The sequence below is a fragment of the Lissotriton vulgaris genome, chromosome 6 (genome assembly GCF_964263255.1).
Source record: "Lissotriton vulgaris chromosome 6, aLisVul1.2, whole genome shotgun sequence".
Lineage (NCBI taxonomy): Eukaryota > Metazoa > Chordata > Amphibia > Caudata > Salamandridae > Lissotriton > Lissotriton vulgaris.
Window position 1 is genome coordinate 796645025 of NC_141694.1, and position 20844 is coordinate 796665868.

Consider the following 20844-nt stretch of genomic DNA (forward strand, 5'->3'; position numbering starts at 1 on the left):
CTTGAAATCGAGTTTTTATGGTTTAGAGTATTCTGTCATGAGAAATATTAGTGTAGTGGAATAATAATCGAGGAGTAACAAGAGACAATGGACACCATTGCTATTGATATGGTGAGCATCTCAGAAACCAGGGAGTCACTGCTCTGGCCTGCAGTCTGTTCTCAATTTTGACTGATATTCATGTTGGTCTTGATTTGTCTGTGCATTTGGACAGCAACTTCTTTTTTGCATATGGCTACAGACAGCTTTGTGCTGGCTATAAATGTGAATGCCATAGAACCAAAGCATTGGTACCTCATGGATGGTTACATTATGCCTATGTTGCAAATGAAGCGGCAACTGTCACTTTCCTCTTCACAATTTAAAATGCATGGAACATTGACAACTTTGTTTGCTTACTTTAGGTAATGCAGGCAAACCAGGCGTGTGTTCTATTATCTTTCTATGACTGGTAAAGGTGCCAATATTCTGTTGGCCATTTTTTTTATTTAATGATGGAACAATAGTCCATGGATTGCCTAAGTTCATAAATGGTGTAAAGTTCAAATTCCCGTTTACAGATCAGCGCCTTGCTGAGGACAATGCATTGGAAACAATCAAAAGTTAACATTTTATGTGATGGTAGCAAAATTATTAAACATTATTTCAGCAGAATTACCAAAATTAAAAAGGAAATATGAAATGCTAAACATATATGGACCTTTCATGCAGAAACTAAAAAAAATAGTAATATGCAAAATATGCAAATATTGTTCAGAAATTGCAGTGCAGCAAGTCACCTTACTGTGCTGTGTGATAAGGAAAAGGCAGGATTACGCCATACTTAATTTGTACAGCAAATTCCTGCTTTTTCCCAGCATTGGCGCACAATATGCTGCATTGTGCCAATGCAGGCACCCTAGCGCCATGGTGCAAGGGGGCCTGCATTACTAGCAGGATTGCTTTCGTGCAGTAAGGGGTACCTTCTTTCTCAAAACCATTCTCATGAGGCATTTTCCTTTTTCTACGTATGCTGCAGAATGGGGAAAGGGGAAAACACGAGGAGAAATAAACATATTTCTCCTCATTATGCCTCACCTGGGGAGGCGTAGTAGTTTTGGCAAATTCCAAGGTTTACCACTTACAGTAAATCTGGGAATGCATCAAAATCCATGGGTTTTGTGTGTGAACACCCACGTGCTACCCATGCAGCGCCTTCCTGGGACAGAGTAACTAGATTTCTCAAGCCACTCAAGGCCACATAAGATGGCCTTGTGTGGCTTGATAAATTGCTTCTCAAGGGTTGCGCTGCTTTGGCACCCCATTGCGTGGCGTAAAAGTGACAAAACCCTGGAAAAATATGCCACTGAATACTTACGTGGGTGGCAAAATAAGTGCTGTAGACCCACTAGTGGCATTTAATTTACAGACCCTTGGTACATGTGGTACCATATACTAGAGACTAACAAGTAAATTAAATGTAGCAATCAAGTGTGAGCCCATTTTACATTGCATGAGGGAGAGAGTTCAAACATTTTAGCACTGGTTAGCCGTGGTCAAATGCAGAGTCCTAATGACAACAAAAGGTATTCAGCAACCAGGAGGGATGAAGGCAACCGTTTTGGGGATGGCCCTGCTCAGAGTGCCAAGTCCAATATACACACCCACACGTTTTGGCAGACATTGTTCCGCTCTGGGATTTTCCTTTTGACAATAAAATAAACTTAGTAAGTTCTTCATACAGCACCGCCATATTGACAGATCCACACAGAAAAACTACAATGCATTGACAAGAACTGCCATGACAGTGGTTCCTGTCAATGTGAGGAATATCCAATGGTCCGGCAGAGATTTCTAAATTTGACTGATGACACCTCTGTCATGGCGATGGAGTAATTCACTCCCTCACCCTGCCGGAAGAAGCGGTGACCACCAAAGCCTTGACCACCAAAATATAAACCAGTTCCTGAGGGCCATATGTATCAAAAAGTCATTTTGCGATTCTCAAATAGCGATTTTTTACGAATCCCTATTTGAGAATCGCAAAATTCTATGTATGTAGGATTTACATTAAATTTTGCTAATCCTACATATTCCTTAATTGCGAATCTCAAATTGTGATTCGCAATTAAGGAATACCTCACCATTCATTCCTATGGGCCTAGAGGCCCATAGGAATGAATGGTAAGACATTCTCTACTTTATTCTTCAGTACTTTTGGTAGCCATACCGTAATGAGACACAACCTCACTAAGGCACCCCTCACAGACAACAGGGTTGCCCTGTTGTAGATCACTATATAGTACCAGACGTGCCATAATAGCAAGGGGCCCACCACCGCCCTCCCAGCACGCCATAATGTTGATCTACCCACTGGATCTACTCACCAGCCATTTGGCAGGTCCTCAACCAGCAAGCGCTACGCGCGGATCCTGCCACAGCATGCCACAAACCAGTACGTGCATGCAGTGCTCTCTGAGCATTTGCCACTTGATCTGGCCCCACAGAAATCATTATGCATGACACCCAACTAATCGCAATGTATGCTATTCTAAAGTGCTGCATCAAACATGTTGTGTAATGTTCCTTTTCTCCGTAGGTTTTTTCTTGCAGTTGTCAAGTGTCTGTGAGTATACAGACACTCATTTAATTTTACTTTTCACTTTTTTCCACACACCTTTGCGCGTGTGTAGGACAAAAATCACCCGTGGTACCAAATGTTGCCACTCACTTCACCTTCTTTTTGGTCCTGAAGAAAGTCCTGCATATCTTTTTCCTGAAGGGACTGAAACATGTAGACATTATAAGTCAACTCTTAGTAATAATTTTTCTAATTGTAGTTGCATCACATATTTTATATATTTTTAAACAATACCCTGGGCCACCAAGAATAAAATAGTAGGCAAGGATTCCCAGAGGTATCTTTTAATATTCACCTTCATCCACTTCACACGTTTACACAACACCTGCTCCGCTGTAGTCAGGCGTGGAAGCACAACCAGGCGGCATTCGGCTGCCTGGTTGGACCCCGATGATGAAGCATGACACCAACCAGGTTGGTGTGTGAGGGGTTTATTAACAAGACCCATCGGGTCCAGTCAGAAGGCCATCTTTACAAGTGACCTAGAATATCAGTGAATATTCCTACACATAGTGGGCTGGTCCACATTGATTCTAGACTACCAGGTAGCCAACCTTCTGTATCAGTTCAGCAAGCTTTTAGACTTTGGAGCTTTTAAGATTTAAGATGAATGGTTTCTAGGCTTAAAATTCACCCCTAAATTAAATGATCACACAGGTACTTTCTAATTTGATTCATTGGGCGAGAACCTCCTCATATGTTGCAGGCCATTAAATTGATCTGATTTTCTGTTCTCTCTTCCACAAAATTATGGTGTCCCATCACACTTACCTTGAGATCACTGTGATAGAGAGCATCCATTCACCAAGGCTGCCGGGATTTCCAAGATGGTGTCCAGTGGTCCACTCCAGCAAGGGAGATCGAGCGGTCTAGTCTCTGGAGAGGAAGAGCAGAGGCACGGACAGGAGCTAAAAGGGAGCCGTTGGCTCAGGTGTGGGCCGTCGGGTGATTGGAGGTGCGGAGGAGGCGAAGCTACGACGGAAAGCTGCACGACGGGAGATGGAACACGTGGAGGAGAAGAGGAGATTCCAGTTGCCGAAGACCACACGGAGGAGAACCGAGGGAGCGACGGAGCTGGTCCACCGGAGGTTTCCCCAACAAACACCGCGCTCGTATCCAGCTGTCCCACCAAGCAACAGGACACCGTGATACCCATTGCTACGTTCACAGGGGACCGCAGCCCCAGGCTAGTGACGTGGGGAGAACGGTGGAGGAGGAGGTTGGAGGGCAAAGGACTGTGGGGTTTATGGCACAAATAGAGTTGTACACGCTGCATGCGGAATAACGCATTTGTTTTTCCCTTCCCCTGTCCCTCACTACCACTACTCTTCCTCCTACTCTAAACTCTACCACTAGTCTCGGTGACTCCCAGGTTATTGGTGACGGGAGAACATATTAGAGCTTTAAGAATTCATGCAGGTGTGACGGTAGTGTTCCTCTGTTTGCTTTTTGCGAAACGTCGGTACAGTTTATCCTACGGAAAGAGTTACCGGGAGAGAGAGACCGAAGACATCTTTAACCCCCCCCCGAAGACCGCGCCCTTCATCCTTTGTTGTTTGCTGGCAAGTATTTTGCAACTGTTTAACTCTTTTGAAGCATGAATAAAACACCTAGTGTGATACTGTCATTGACTGTCTGATGCTTGCGATAGAGCTCCCTTCAGGAAAAGGTGTCGAACGCTTACAGTGGTGTCAGAAGTGGGATACCGTCATTTGATACAAAATGAACCAACCAGTGACAGTGTAAGACATGATAACGCAACTGGCAGAAGGTCAGAGACATTTACAATTAGTGTTTGAGCAACAAAATAAGAATGCACAAAAAGAAAGAGAGTCATTTCAAGAGGCCATGAAAGAGCAAGCAATTCTGTTAACAAGTAACCAGAAAATACAAGATACAGCTATTCTACGTCTTACAGATGCAATTTCTAATGAATGTGTTCACCCTTATATACCAGGCAGTGTGTTACAGAAATTTCAAGAAGGAGAAGATCCCCATTTCTGCTTTACTAATTTTAAAAGGGTTGCTACCACCGCTACTTGGCCTGCAGAAAGATGGGGACAATATGTAGCACCGTTATTGTCTGGGGAACTGCAGGCGGCATACCAAGCTGCTAACCCAGCGGGAGTAACTCCTTACACAGAGATAAAGAAGGCAATCTTGGAGAGACTGGGGTGTGACCAAGAGTATTATAGGGCACGCTTCCGTAAAGAGAAATGGGTTACAGGTGATAATCCCAAGAGCTGTTTTACAGGGTCCGAGACTTGGGGAATAGGTGGCTTCAACCTCATACTGCCACAATGGAGGAAGTCACGTAACAAGTTTTTCTGGAACAATATCTGGAGGCTTTACCTGCGAATACTAGAGCCTGGTTAAAACAACACCCTGGGTTAACGTCCCCATCTGCTATTGAACTGGCCTGTGCTTACAATAGGTCTCCAGATTTCAAGGCCCCTACTGGGAGAGCCCCTATTGTGTTCCCTAAAACTGCACCTCGAGCTCCCAATGATAGTGTAGAGAAATGCTCTTTTCCTAACACTAAGCCCACACCTAAACCCTTCCCAAAAACTAACTCACCTTTTCAGATGGGACTTCAATGCTTTAGATGTGCGGAGTGGGGACATATATCACGCAACTGTCCCCTAAAGAATGATGGCTCCGAACCAATGGAAGTGGGTTGGTCCCGAGGGCGAGTATTGGTCACTGATTTATGTAGAAAGACATACAAGAAAGCCATTAGATTAAATGGGAAACCTATTGAGGCTTTACTAGACACAGGATGTCACCATACAGTAGTAGTGCAAGATTTAGTACCCCTGAACTCTCTATTCGAGGGAGAAACCGTTCTAGTTTCCTGTGTTCACGGAGACGTTAAGGAGTATCCTTTAGCGGAAGTCTTACTCGAAATAGACGGCTATCCTCAGGTCCGGAGGGTGGGGGTAGTTCCCAGACAATATTTTGTTGGGAACAGATCTTCCCCGATTTCATGACAATTTGATGGAAGCATAGGAGCAAGAAGCCAGAGCAGAGTGACTACAAGAAGCTCCGTTTTATAGCGAAAACATAGCTCAACCGAGAGACAGAGAACATAAGTCTAAGAATGAGAAAAGAAGGGACAAAGAGAAGTATGCCAGTGCATGCCAGTCTATTGCTTCATGTTTACTTTCTTCCTCAAAGCATGGCGATACTCCTGCACAAAGTTTCCGTGCAGCCCAGAAAGATGAGCTGGGGATGCTCAGACGTGGGTCCCAGGCACTCCACACCACTGGAGTCAAGCTAGCCGGGCTGATGAGAGGTGTTACCTCGAAACCGGTCCGGTCCTCGGATGCTTGATTCCGTTCTGGGAAGGACATGGCTTTTGTAGTTCGGACTGGACTGTTCCCATGGGGCACAGGGTCAGAGCTGATTTGCATATCGCCATTGTCTAACCCAGGGTGGTGTGGAGTGCAAAAAAACGATGGATTTGGGCCCAGATCTTCGGACTGGGGTGAATGTGTGACATTGATCCACATTCTGTCCATCACCTGTTTTGTTTGCAAATTCCGCCCTAAGTGCACTGGGGATGCTCAGACGTGGGTCCCAGGCACTCCACACCACTGGAGTCAAGCTAGCCGGGCTGATGAGAGGTGTTACCTCGAAACCGGTCCGGTCCTCGGATGCTTGATTCCGTTCTGGGAAGGACATGGCTTTTGTAGTTCGGACTGGACTGTTCCCATGGGGCACAGGGTCAGAGCTGATTTGCATATCGCCATTGTCTAACCCAGGGTGGTGTGGAGTGCAAAAAAACAATGGAATTGGGCCCAGATCTTCGGACTGGGGTGAATGTGTGACATTGATCCACATTCTGTCCATCACCTGTTTTGTTTGCAAATTCCGCCCCAAGTGCGCTGGGGATGCTCAGACGTGGGTCCCAGGCACTCCACACCACTGGAGTCAAGCTAGCCAGGCTGATGAGAGGTGTTACCTCGAAACCGGTCCGGTCCTCGGATGCTTGATTCCGTTCTGGGAAGGACATGGCTTTTGTAGTTCGGACTGGACTGTTCCCATGGGGCACAGGGCCAGAGCTGATTTGCATATCGCCATTGTCTAACCCAGGGTGGTGTGGAGTGCAAAAAAACGATGGATTTGGGCCCAGATCTTCGGACTGGGGTGAATGTGTGACATTGATCCACATTCTGTCCATCACCTGTTTTGTTTGCAAATTCCGCCCTAAGTGCGCTGGGGATGCTCAGACGTGGGTCCCAGGCACTCCACACCACTGGAGTCAAGCTAGCCGGGCTGATGAGGGGTGTTACCTCGAAACCGGTCCGGTCCTTGGATGCTTGATTCCGTTCTGGGAAGGACATGGCTTTTGTGGTTCGGACTGGACTGTTCCCATGGGGCACAGGGTCAGAGCTGATTTGCATATCGCCATTGTCTAACCCAGGGTGGTGTGGAGTGCAAAAAAACGATGGATTTGGGCCCAGATCTTCGGACTGGGGTGAATGTGTGACATTGATCCACATTCTGTCCATCACCTGTTTTGTTTGCAAATTCCGCCCTGAGTGCGCTGGGGATGCTCAGACGTGGGTCCCAGGCACTCCACACCACTGGAGTCAAGCTAGCCGGGCTGATGAGAGGTGTTACCTCGAAACCGGTCCGGTCCTCGGATGCTTGATTCCGTTCTGGGAAGGACATGGCTTTTGTAGTTCGGACTGGACTGTTCCCATGGGGCACAGGGTCAGAGCTGATTTGCACATCGCCATTGTCTAACCCAGGGTGGTGTGGAGTGCAAATAAACGATGGATTTGGGCCCAGATCTTCGGACTGGGGTGAATGTGTGACATTGATCCACATTCTGTCCATCACCTGTTTTGTTTGCAGAAAGATGACAGCATCCTTACGAATGCCTGGAATCAAGTACAGGAGACTGACTCAGAGAAGGTAGGACCCTATTTTTACATAAAACAGGGATTACTGCATCGAGCAAGTGAAGGAGCGAGTGGAAGCGTAGAACAGTTGTTGGTCCCAGTAGCATTTCGAGAGCATGCTTTGCAACTAGCACACAATCAGACGGGTGGGGGTCACTACGGACAGGAATTGACACTGAAATATTTATTGGACCGATTTTACTGGCCGGGAGTGTATAGAGAAACTGCCAGGTTCTGTGCCACATACCCGAAATGCCAGTTGATAAATCCCTCAAAAGATAAGAAAGTGCCCCTATGTCCCTTACCCATTATTGATGTTCTGTTTCAGCGTGTAGGAATGGACTTGGTAGGTCCGTTAATTCCTTCAGCTAGAGGGCATCAATATATATTAGTACTAGTGGACTACGCTACAAGATATCCGGAGGCTATACCTCTGACCAGCATAACTACGCTAACTGTGGCTCAGGCTATGATATCTTTCTTCTCCCGAGTAGTATTTCCGTTGGAATTGTTGACGGACCAAGGAACTCCTTTTATGGCGAAACTCATGAAGGAAGTATGTTCCCTTTTGGGGGTCCAACAGATTCGAACAGCAGTCTATCACCCCCAGACCGACGGTCTGCTGGAAAGGTATAACAGAACGATTAAGACTATCCTTAAGAAGCTGATAAGCGAGACAGGGAAGGATTCGGACAGGAAGTTACCTTTAGTACTCTTTGCCATTAGAACTCATGAGCAGAAATCCATGGGATTCTCACCATTTGAGTTACTATTTGGGAGAAAACCCCGTACCCTGCTGGATATGGCTGCCGAGCAGTGGACTGAGGAAGAGGATGAGGGGAAACCGCTATTAGGATATATGCAGACCCTTAAAGAAACCTTAGCCACTCTATGAGATACCGTACATCAAAACATGGACAAAGCACAGGGCAGACAATAAGAACAATATGACAGAAAAAGTCAGTTAAGGGAGTTGAGGGTGGGAGACAAGGTGCTGATTTTGCTCCCCTCTTCTGACGAGAAGTTATTGGCTACATGGCAAGGGCCATATACCATTACCCAGAAAGTTACACCCGTCTCCTATAGAGTAGCAGTACCACATACCAGCAAGGTGGGGCAGACATATCACATTAATCTACTAAAGAAATGGGAGGAGCCAAGCACAGGGCCCCAAGAGACAGAGGTAGTTCAACCCATCAATCACGTAACTATCCACACACCACTAGAGTTACCCCAGGAGATTGGGAGGGGTGAGCAGGAGGAACGACCATCTATGGGACCCCGATTGTCTTTAGAGCAAAAACAGCAGTTAGGACATCTACTTGACCAGTACTCGGAACTTAGTTCTGGAAAACCTGGGAGATCATCCTTGGTCGTTCATGATATTGTTACACCACCAGGAAGGGTGGTAAATGTGAGACCCTATTGTATACCCGAGGCTAGAAGAGAGGCAGTAGAACAAGAAATAGAAAAGATGCTACAGGCAGGTATTATTGAGCCTTCCAAGAGTAACTGGCGCTCTCCCATAGTTTTAGTGCCGAAACCGGATGGCAGTATCCATTTCTGCATTGACTTTCGCCAAGTAAATGCTCATTCAAAATTTGACAATTATCCCATGCCTAGAGTAGACGAGCTAATAGAGAGACTAGGAGAAGCTAGAGTGATGTCCACCATTGACTTAACCAAAGGCTATTGGCAAATACCTCTGATTGATGCAGCTCAAGAGAAGACAGCCTTCTCTACACCCTCAAGGTTATACCAGTTCAAGGTGATGCCATTTGGTCTCCATGGAGCACCAGCCACCTTCCAGAGGCTTATGGACATCTTACTTAGGGCTCATCAAAATTATGCAGTTGCTTATTTAGATTTCATTGTTGTATATAATCCTGATTGGAAGACACATCTAGAGCACCTCAAGAACTTATTTGAAACTTTGACACAGGCAGGATTGACCATGAACCCAAAGAAGACCACTCTGGGTACTCATCAGATAAACTATTTGGGTTACACCATAAGTGAAGGAACCTTAAAACCCCAAGTCGACAAACTGGAAACCATTCAAAACATTCCTAGACCTACCACTAAAAAGGAAGTGAGAGCTTTCCTAGGGTTAGTTGGATATTATAGGAGATTTATTCCTCAACTGTCGGACATGGCCAGCCCTCTTACTGACTTGTTGAGAGGAAAACCCTCGAGAGCCAAAATTGGGTGGGGTTCAACCCAAGAGAGGAGTTTTGAAACCCTAAAAACTGTACTATGTAAGGACCCAATACTGACTTGTCCCGACTACAAAAAGACATTTGTTTTGCAAACAGACGCCTCAGATAAAGGACTGGGAGCCGTATTATCTCAACCAGATAATCAAGGATTGCTTAAACCAGTGTTGTTTCTAAGCCGTAAACTATTCCCAAGAGAGACACGATATGCCACTATGGAGAAAGAATGTCTGGCCCTCAAGTGGGCTATTGAGTCACTACAGTACTATCTGTTGGGAAGGACTTTCTTTTTAGTTACAGATCATGCTCCCTTAACTTGGTTAGCCACCAATAAGGAAACCAATGCTAAAGTACTAAGATGGTTCTTAGCATTACAGCCTTTTTCATTTCAGACTCTACATATGCCAGGAAAGTTCCAAGGGAATGTAGATTATTTATCCAGATTTCCTACATCTGAATGGCCCGATCGTCCATCTCCAGAAGAGAGGCAATGTGATAGAGAGCATTCTATCACCAAGGCTGCCGGGATTCGAAGATGGTGTCCAGTGGTCCACTCCAGCAAGGGAGATCGAGCGGTCTAGTCTCTGGAGAGGAAGAGCAGAGGCACAGACAGGAGCTAAAAGGGAGCCGTTGGCTTAGGTGTGGGCCGTCGGGTGATTGGAGGTGCGGAGGAAGCGAAGCTACGACGGGAAGCTGCACGGCGGGAGATGGAACACGTGGAGCAGAAGAGGAGATTCCAGTTGCCGAAGACCACGCACGCGGAGGAGAACCGAGGGAGCGACAGAGCTGGTCCACGGGAGGTTTCCCCAACAAACACCGCGCTCGTATCCGGCTGTCCCTCCAAGCAACAGGACACCGCGATACCCATTGCTACAGTCACCGGGGACCGTAGCCCCAGGCAAGTGACGTGGGGAGAACGGTGGAGGAGGAGGTTGGAGGGCAAAGGACTGTGGGGTTTATGGCACAAATAGAGTTGTACACGCTGCATGCGGAATAACGCATTTGTTTTTCCCTTCCCCTGTCCCTCACTACCCCTACTCTTCCTCCTACTTTAAACTCTACCACTAGTCTCGGTGAATCCCAGGTTATTGGTGACGGGAGCACATATTAGAGCTTTAAGAATGTATGCAGTTTGTGACGGTAGTGTTCCTCTGTTTGCTTTTTGGGAAACGTCGGTATGGGTTATCCTACGGAAAGAGTGACCGGGAGAGAGAGACCTAAGACATCTTTACCCCCCCCCCCCCGAAGACCGCACCCTTCATCCTTTGTTGTTTGCTGCCAAGTATTTTGCAACTGTTCAACTCTTTTGAAGCGTGAATGAAAGGCCTAGTGTGATACTGTCATTGACTGTCTGATGCTTGCGATAGAGCTCCCTTAAGAAAAAGATGTTGAACATTTAAATGACCAAATGACTTGGTATGACCATATCTAGGATACTAGACTTTTGCCCAGCATTGAATAGTAGAGACCAGGTGTGACCTCAATGCTCACTTCCTACCAATGGAAGAACATGTAGAGCAGAAGGTTACTTCAATGCCCATTGGTCCTGGGGAACACAGCAGATGGCTGTAACTTTGTGGAAGGCAAGACTGCAGTTCCCACAATGCACTAGACCATCTGGATTTTGGCAAGCCCTCAGAGGGCTGAATGGATAGCGATTCTTTGGATTCGGAGCATTGTTTTACCTACAATTTGCAGGGAACTCATGCGCTTAGTCCTGCAGTGTCTGAGGGTGCTTCAGGCGTACACAAGGGTACCTCTCCTCTGTCTGGGGGGACGGAGAGATAGTCTAGGATAAGTCCCAATCAGGCAGTCCCAGGAGCGTTACCACAGGTGCTGGGTGTTGGAAATGGCCCTTCTTGCAGGGTCATCCCTAAACTTTTAGCCTGCCTCTTGTATTTTTTCTGACCTGTTGTTGATGGTTTTATGACTCTGGGCACTTTACCACTGCTGATCAGTGCTAAAGTGCATATGCTTTCCCCTGTGTAAATATGACTGTGAATTGGTATATCCCTGGTTGGCTTATTTGGTTTACCTGTTAGTCAGTAGTAGTGTGGCCTGTGTGTGCCCAGGGCTGGTAACCCAAATGCTGCTGGTGGGCCTGCAGCGCTAGTTTGCGCCACCCACAAAAGCAGCTTGTAAATTGTACCTCAGAGCTGCCAGTGTCTGTGTGCAGTCCAGAACTGCCATCTTGGCTGTGAAGTGCCCACACTTCCCGGCCCCTGAACCTTCCCTTGGCATCATATCAGTCACCCCTGTGGTAGGGTGCATTGTGTGTGTAAGGTAGGACATGGCTTGATATGTAGTGAATTAGACCCCATTTCGTTTTTTCATTACTGCAAGGCTACCTGTTCTCAATAGGCTAGAATGGCAGTTTGATTATTACATCTTATAATCCTAAGTGACTCAGGGAACATGGTTGAAATTCGAGTTTAGTATGCCTGAACTCAGAATGATAAAATACATCTTTTAGCAAAGTTGGTTTTAACATTCTGTGTTTGAAAATACCACTTTTAGAAAGTAAGTATTTTCTTGCCTAAGCCTTCCAGTGTGCTCTGCTGTTATGTGGATTGGCTGTCTGGGTTTAGAGGGGCAAGGCAGGCTGAGTCAGACCTGGGTTGAATAGAGAGATCTGCATTGAGTATTGGGGAAGGGTAGCTCCTTGACATGAATAGCGCTGTGCCTGGCAAGGTGAATGCTGGCTCCACCTCTTACTGTGCGTCTGATGGCAGACCCCCTCTTTGTGAAAGTAAGGCTGCAGCCTGGTAAACAAAATGCTCCAGGAATGAGCAGAACTGGTTTTGGCTGGGTTTAGAAACTAGTGACTTTTGAGAACAAAGACTTTTGGGATATAAATATCTGTGCCCAAACCCCTACAATTTGTATTGCTCCTGGATGTCAAGAAGAACCTCTGTCCATTTCACTGAAGGAATCTGCAGGAGAGGACTGTCCTTGTGCTTGAGTGCTATTTCTTGGATTGGCCTGCAGTAGTTCCCCCTGGACTTGACAGAAGAGGGAAAAGGACATTGGGAGAACTTTTATTTTTGCTAAAACAATCACCCAAGGGCTAGAAGAGAGCTAGCCTCCTGCTGGAGTCACAGGCACTTCTGACTCCCCCACCAACCTCCTGATTCCTCCCAGCGAGGATTTCTATCTGCAGGTGAGGCCTCTGTGAGTTCCAGGGCCTCTAGTTCTATTACTGAGAAGAGAGTGCTGAAATCCTCGCTAACGCCAGTTTGCGAGCCGCCACAGCTGAAGAGCATATGAAAAATCATTGCGCTGCTGCCGCCGAGTGCTCGCAAACCAAAGATCATCGCATTGCACGCTTGCAGGCCACAAATTGCACGCTAACCTCCAGAAATCAGCACATCGCGCGTTTGCTGGCTGTCGAGTGCTCGCTAACCTCGGATCATCGCATTGAGATCATCGCATCGCAGTGCGGGCACCGTGCGTCTGCCATTTTCATCGCATCACACCCGGAGCGTCGCTCCCTCGTGGAGCGCCATTTCTTCTCATCGCAAGAGTCCCAAACGCAACAGGCTCAGCGTATCATCCTCTTTTGCGGCAAGGATTCAACGCATCGCTGGCCTAGTGCGAAGAAGTTTGTCGCTTTGTCCCACACGCATCTGCAGATTGGCGCATCATCCTCCCTTGCGGCAAGGATTCAACGCGTCGCCGGCCTCGCGTGAGGAAAATCATCGCTACAGCTCGTTTGTGACATTTTGTTTGTTTTGCTACAAAATCCAGGTACTTTGTAAGTAAAAGAGTCGCAGAGACCACTGCTTTGAACTGAACTCCTATTTGCACACTTTGAACTAATTTTACAGCATTTCAAGAGTAACCCTATTTTACAGTATTGTGGCTTTTTTATCAGTATTGGTCTTGTGTTAAGTCTATATATAAAGATACTTATTTTTTATAACCACTTGTGTGGTGTCCCTTTGTTGTGTTCTTCACTGTGTTACTGTGTATTATCATAAATGCTTCACACACTGCCTCTGAGATAAGCCTAGCTGTTCGTGCTACGTTACCAAAGGGTTGAGCAGGGGTTATCAACAGGTGTAGCCCCCTTACTCTGACTTAGGAAGAAGGGTCCCTACTTGGACAGTGGCCAGCCTTTGCCAACTAGAGACCCCCATTTCTTTCTATTTGTGCAAGTCTTGTTGTCACAGTCATAGGTCTCTTCTTCTGTCCACTTTGAAGCAGGTTGTTCAGAACTGAGGTTCTGCTGTCAGGTGTCTCCCTTAAATCCAAGATTTAGGGAATTTAGGGGTGTGGGAGTAAGTAACCAATGGGCTGCTAGTCCACCCCTGTGATGATCACATCTGTGGGGTTATGGGTCACCTTTTCTACCCAGAGACCTCCATTCTGGCACTTCTAAAAATGGCAGAACCCTTCTTCCACTGTACCGACTGGGCTGCCCACCCTTGAGATGTGGCTAGCCTTCTGGGGGAGTACACCTCTTTGACTATCTGATTTCCAACCTGCCCGGGTGCAATTGTGTCTGGAGGAGGGCTGGTTCCTCCTCTGGGAGTCAGCTCTCACGCATATCAGAGGCAGTGCAGCCTTTGAAGTTTATCACCTAGATGAGTCACTTCACTTGCCTGCTTGGGATCGATGAGGTGTGACCTCCTTCCTTTCCAGGCCTTTGTTCCTGAAACCTAGGGAGTGGTCCCACTGCCTTGCAAGTGGTCAGAATCCTGTCTTTGTGCCAGCTAGCGCAGAATGCGCAGGCTTGCCAGCCCGAGCATAGAGAAGCTGTGGCAACCAGGTCGACAACCTATAAGGTAGCCTTCTGTGTACATGCCACATCACCCTTGAAACAAGATTCATGTCAGGAGTTAGAAGGCACATTGTTTGACACCTCCGGGTAAACGTGCGCTCTACAAATTTTAATAACATAACATACCAAACATGACATATTTAGGCGGTACCATAATGGAGCTGCCAACCTCTGGTTTTTCCGATTGTCAGCTCATGGCATCCAATGAACCGTCTATCGCTCATAGAGTCCTTTATTGGTAAAGGGCACTATAGGGTGATATTAGCTTGCACTTACATGTCCACATCTCTGTTATAATGCACCCTGCCTCCTGGGCTTTAGGATACCTTCCTTAGGGGTAACTGGCAGATATAAAAAATAATGCATTGCATTTGCCACACATGGTAAGGCTAAAGTTGAGTCTGAACAGTTTGCACTGCTCTTGCAGTCTGCAAAGGAAGGCCTGCTGTCAGTAGTTTATTTGGAAAATTCAGGGTGGCTCAAACAGTGCTGCAAGCCCTGGAGACCCCTTTACCACCCATGACTTGGGTAGCACTGGTACAATATACTGGGAACTTACAAGGTGGGTAAAGTCCTTGTCAAGTGGGAATACCAATTTACACATAACAGTTTGAGAGAGAAAAACACTGGTACTTGGGTCTGGGCAGCAGGCTCAAGTGCTCTATCAGCGTCATAATCATCAGCATTGGAGCAAAAAGTGCGGGATGGCTACACAAAAAGGGCACTTGCCTACAGTCAAAATTGCTAAACTTCATTGCTTTGCTGAAGAAAACGAGTAACTTAATTCTTGGCATCCTGGTTTCAGAACTGCATTGGTAAAGGCCTCATTCATTGACGATCTATGACTTGCTGTACATAACAGCTTGTTCAATGCCCTAATGCATTTGAATCTATAAGCAGCATACACTGTCACCAACTTCTCCTGCAGCAGCTTCTCTCAGACTTTCAGTTGTATCAGACATTCCTCATCTGGCTGTGATCTTCCCTGTAATCAGGATCTCATTTAGTTCACCTTGGTTCTTTCTCAACTTCAGTTTCAAATTTGCTACATAATTAATTAAAGGCTTACAATTTCAAGGAACTGGAGCACCATCCACATTTATCATTCTACTTGTAACAACAATTTGGTTGTTAAGCATGCTCAGCCAATTAAGCATTTGTCTAAATGACAACACAAAAACTGGGATCACACTGAAGCTAACAAGAATATTACTCACGTACGACAAGCTAGTCAGTGATTCATCAGATTGGAAGCAACATTTTAAAATGTAAACCGCATAACTATAAAACACAGCAAAACCAAACCACGTGATTAGCTGGTGTGCTTCCTTTTACCTGAGTGAACCAGGGGGCATATGGTGGGCTTTGTTGACTCGGCGCAGAACCGAGCGCCTGTTTTTAAGCCTCTGCAGTGCATAAAGTGAATTCATTTAATAGGATATTTCTCTGAGTTAGAGCTTCATTTCAGACAGCACATCTCGGAAACAGCAGGGAAGCTTTGCCTCTCTCTGTTTCTGAGCGGTGCTGTCAGGAAATAAAGCTAAAATTCTGAGAAAAATCAGGTAAAATGAATTTACTGTGCACACTGCAGGCGCATAATCAGACGTTAGTCCGCAAGGCCCATCTAGACAGTGCCTCAGACATGTACACTTTTGTGGCTATCCTTCCATACCAATTCTCTGCCAATCAGAGCCTTTACGAGTAAGTGGTGTCTATCCTCTCCCAAAAATTGGTTGTACCTCAGAGCAGGAAAATGAATTGCATGTTGTGTTTTTTTGCCCTGCTTACCAAAATGCTAGAAAGAAGTGGATCATTCCCCTCTGTAAAAATCTGGGGACTGTCCATTGTTTGCAAGCTCATAGAATACTTAAAAGGGATCTCTCTCCTCTAATTGTTTTTGCTGTAACCAAATTTTTAGCAGCCATGTGGAACATTAGAAGGAAATACGTGAACATTGTTTGAAATAGGATCCAGTAGTAACATCTGTATAGCTGCTAGGGAGCTTGACCTGTAATTTCAGATGGGCGGGGCATACCAGTCGACCATGCATTTATTTATTTATGTTTTTTCTCACCTACTACGTTGTGATAAAATAGCTCCTAGGACATGTGATGATTTTAGTTTTAAGGTGTATCTGAATCCAATGTATTAATTTGTAATTGTTCAATCTAATGTGATCTCTTTTATGACAACATGTATTAATTTTTAACTGCTCAATGTAATGTGATCTCTTTTACGACAACATTGTCGAAATAAAGATGAAATGAATTCCATTATGGCCATGTAGATTCAGCTGGCAGCACTGCTAGGTTTTGGAATATTTGAACTGCTTAGGCAAAATCGGACTGCTTCACTGCAATTCCTGATGCCATCTTTTATAAAGTGAAGCTGTTGCAGTCCTCTTCTACTGAGGAGACGTTTACATCAACAAAAGTGTGCTAGAGATTCATACTTCATTGTTGAATTTATGGGTTTTTCCAACTTCGCCTAAATACGAAAATCAGACAATCAAGTAAACACGTTTTCATAATGTTCTGTCTTTTTGTCCGCTTCATTGTCTGTGATAGATATGGTTGCTTATTGTGAGCCTCTTCTGGGCAGTTGCGGCTCGCACAGGTAAGCGCGGCGAGGCGGCAAGGTGGCACGGGGTGGGGCGGGGTGGGGTGTGGGGTTAGTGGAATTCGACATACAACAGGATAATGAAGAGTAAATAAATAAAACAGCGCTTACCTGTGGGAGGCCCGACTGTCTGAGTGAACGACCCTATAGTGTGCTTTTTTTTTTTTAGCAAGAATGTATCTACAAGTGTGCGAAATTCGCTCAATTTGCTTTCACGTAATTATGTAAAATTCTGGCAAAATATTGTGCAATTATGCGAAATGGAATGCTATCATTTTGTGCTATTGTAGCACTAAATGTGTCCTTCTCCCAGCTTTTGATGAGTGGATGCATTTCTCACAACCACATGTGTCAAAAAACACAAATGCACCCCAAACAACAGCTGCTTACATTCTGTTGTTCAAATGTTCTCCCTAATGCTTCCAAAGCATTAGGGAATCCAGAGTGTTCATGATAAAGCTTTAGAGTGAACAGTGCATTCACATAACACTGATTGTTGCATAATTATGCAAAATGGCATAACAAGCATGACATAAAATTCCTGAAATTACATGAATTACATGGCACAATTAAAATATTACCAAATGCCTTATTTAGCCCATTCTACCTTCCATGATTTTAACACAAATTGGGCTCTAATAAGTTGTTAAAACACAGTGTAACAATATTTTGGCATGACTCCGACCTCAAGCTCCTTTATGGAGAAGTGTGGCTCAATGATTAGAGCGGTAGACCCTGATGCAGAAGTCTATCCCGAGACCAGGGTTCAATTCCCCGCCTCGGTGGGTCGTGAGCTCAAAATTCCACGGACCTGATAATTCTCGCCTCGGTGCCTATTCCAATCATGGAGTCCCACTCTGCAACTCTGGGCAATAGCTTGCTTAATCCCCACAATGCTAAGGATGCCTGGCCTCCACCTTGGGGGTGCCCAGGAGTGGACGCCTCACATGGTTTCTCAGCGGTATTCGTACAAGCACCTTGAGACCCTTGCGAGTGAGTAGTGCGCTATACAAGTATCAATTTACTTTTTTATAGATATTGCTAGCCCTGGTACCTAAGGTTTCATACTGTTAGCTTCTCCCTTCACAAAACTTTCTTATAAAAGCATTTATTGGGCCTTACCCTCCATTCCCCTTTAAGATGCATAACTTCACAAAAGCGATGTTACTAACTAAACCCTGCCTAATCCGGCCAAATTCTGAGCAAATGTAGCTCTTATTGTAATACTTTGGCAAATGAAATGCCAAAAACAGTATTACAGTAAGGCAAGGAAAGACCCTGAAAGGAAAAGCCTTTTTACCATAGGTTAGGAAGGGGAGTAATTTAACAGTGATTATGCTTTTTTGGGTCTGCTGATGGACTTTCTGGCTTTGCATATAATCTACCGATTGCAATTGGTAGGAATGCAGCACTCTGTTTCACAGAAGGATAAAGGTGAGGGTCCCTGCGTCTGTTATCCATACTCCAAAATAATTAGAAGATGCAGCATATGTTACTGATAGGTCACACATATCTAGGCATACATTCTCTACTAAATATCATTACCTTTGTTCGGTTGTGTTTGCCTGCAACATGAAAAAATTATTATATGTGTGAAGAGATTTAGGAGCTCAAAGAAGTCTGATGCGGGTTCTATCCACGCCTGGGTGGAGTTTACGGACTCCGCGAAGTGACAAACAAACTCAGTGGAGTTCTGCAAGTGGTGGAGTGCGGCGCAAACTGCAGTTCATGCAGATCTTCTTTCTGTTCGAGTACAAATTCTACCTGAGCGGCAGCTTGTGCTCACCAACGTACTGTTGGCAATCTTGAGTGGGGAGAAAACTCCCCTCTGCAACGCAGAGGAGAGTTTTCTGCACTTCACGGGCTACATGGAGCGTTGAGTGCAGAAAATTCAGAAAAGTCCGTGAAGGGAGCGGAGTTCACTGCACAGGGTTAGTTCTATCCAGGATGCTTGGGTTATATTGAGGAGTCTGCATGCTGCATTATTGGACTCTCATTCATTTCTGTTATTGGCCAAAATGCTTTTACTTTTACCTAGGGCACTAGGACCTGAAGAGCAGCGGTACTAATGCACATCATGCCTTCAGTCCTGTGTTTGTTTTAATGCATTCTGAAATATGTAAATCTTTCCTCAATATCAGTCTTACCTAGGACACAGTGTGTAACACATAAATTGCCCTGAGTAAGGGATTCAAAAAGGCCTATGCCCTGAGATTTTTCACGGTAGACCTCACTATCGATTGAAACACTATAATTAACATATCATGCATACAAATTGTCCATTAACATGTTATTTGGCAGGTACTTTATATGTGGTGCCACTTTGTGGTGTGCACGCCATCAGATAGAATAGAACAATGCCTTTAGTCACATACACAGGCCACTAGCTCTTTCAATAACATCCCCAGAAACAATGTGGTGTCAAACTAATAAAGCTATTACATAATAGTTAGAAGAATTAGATTGATCATCCTTTTTATGCAAAGGGTGAAGAATCAAACCTTTCCTGGAGCCTGGAATCAAGGTTTTCCACAATGGTGTCTCCAAAGGAGTTATTTGTTCTTTAACCCATTTACCGCTGCGAATATTTTGCTGCAGTGCGGGCGTTCCACTTAGTGGGCAGGGCTGCGTCGGCCGTTTGCAGCACCAGGGAGGTAGTGCTCACGACGGCCAACGGCCATCGGGAGCATGAAGGGGTTAAAAAGCGAGACAGGAATGTCTTTTGGCCCTTGGGCTTCTGCTGGTCTACACCTTTTGAGACCTTCTCTGATCACTATGGTGGAAACTACCACAGAGTCTGGCAACAACTCATTCCTGACTGATGTTAGTAACTCATTATGGAGTAGGCCATCAATACCAAGAGTAGCTTCACTGGTTCGCAATGTATGTAGCTGTTTTATGCGCAGTACTCAATTGGTAGATTCCGCTCTATTCCCTATTGTTGGAAGTTTGGCCACCATCCAGAAAATTGATTCAGTTTCATACTTTCTTTAGATATCTAGCCAGATGATTTCATTTATATTTTTCCATTGAGACACAAACATGTTTTCTTCTCATATAATACCCTTTCAACTTTTCCTACAGCACTCACATTAGCTATAATATCTGGATCTCATTCCTGTTATGAAAGATGTCTTTGTTAGATTCCGAGTTCATAATCATAGTACAACACTCCAAGGGGTTTAGAAAGCCCACATCATGGTTGAGTTTCATTCTGTCCTAGCTTCATGTTCATTGACATTTGGTTTACTTCTATTGCATGGTCTCTAAGGGAATGACTATATCTCCCCAGATTCATACTGGAGTGTTTCCTTTCATGTCTTCCAACTTTATATGATTGATAGAGGTCTTCTGTTCTTTTAATTTTCTCCCATCTGTAAATTCCATTTAATGTGTTTCAATTGTTCTATTCCGTTTTCTCCAGCACATGCTATCAATGCACCATTTTGTGGGTGGGTGTAGTTACAATTAGCAACAAAAGGACAATGGTTGTTTTCTAACCTTTTGCAACCTTTTAATCCTTGTAGTATTTAAAAAGCGGCAATGTAAGAAAACAATATTCCAACACTGTTAATCTTACTCAAAACACATAAGTGAAATGACAGTGGCATCAGAAAATATGTGTGTGGCGTACCAGAAATCAGGCTTTCTTCCACCTCTCTTTTTTATTATTTTTTATTTTACGATCAGTCAATT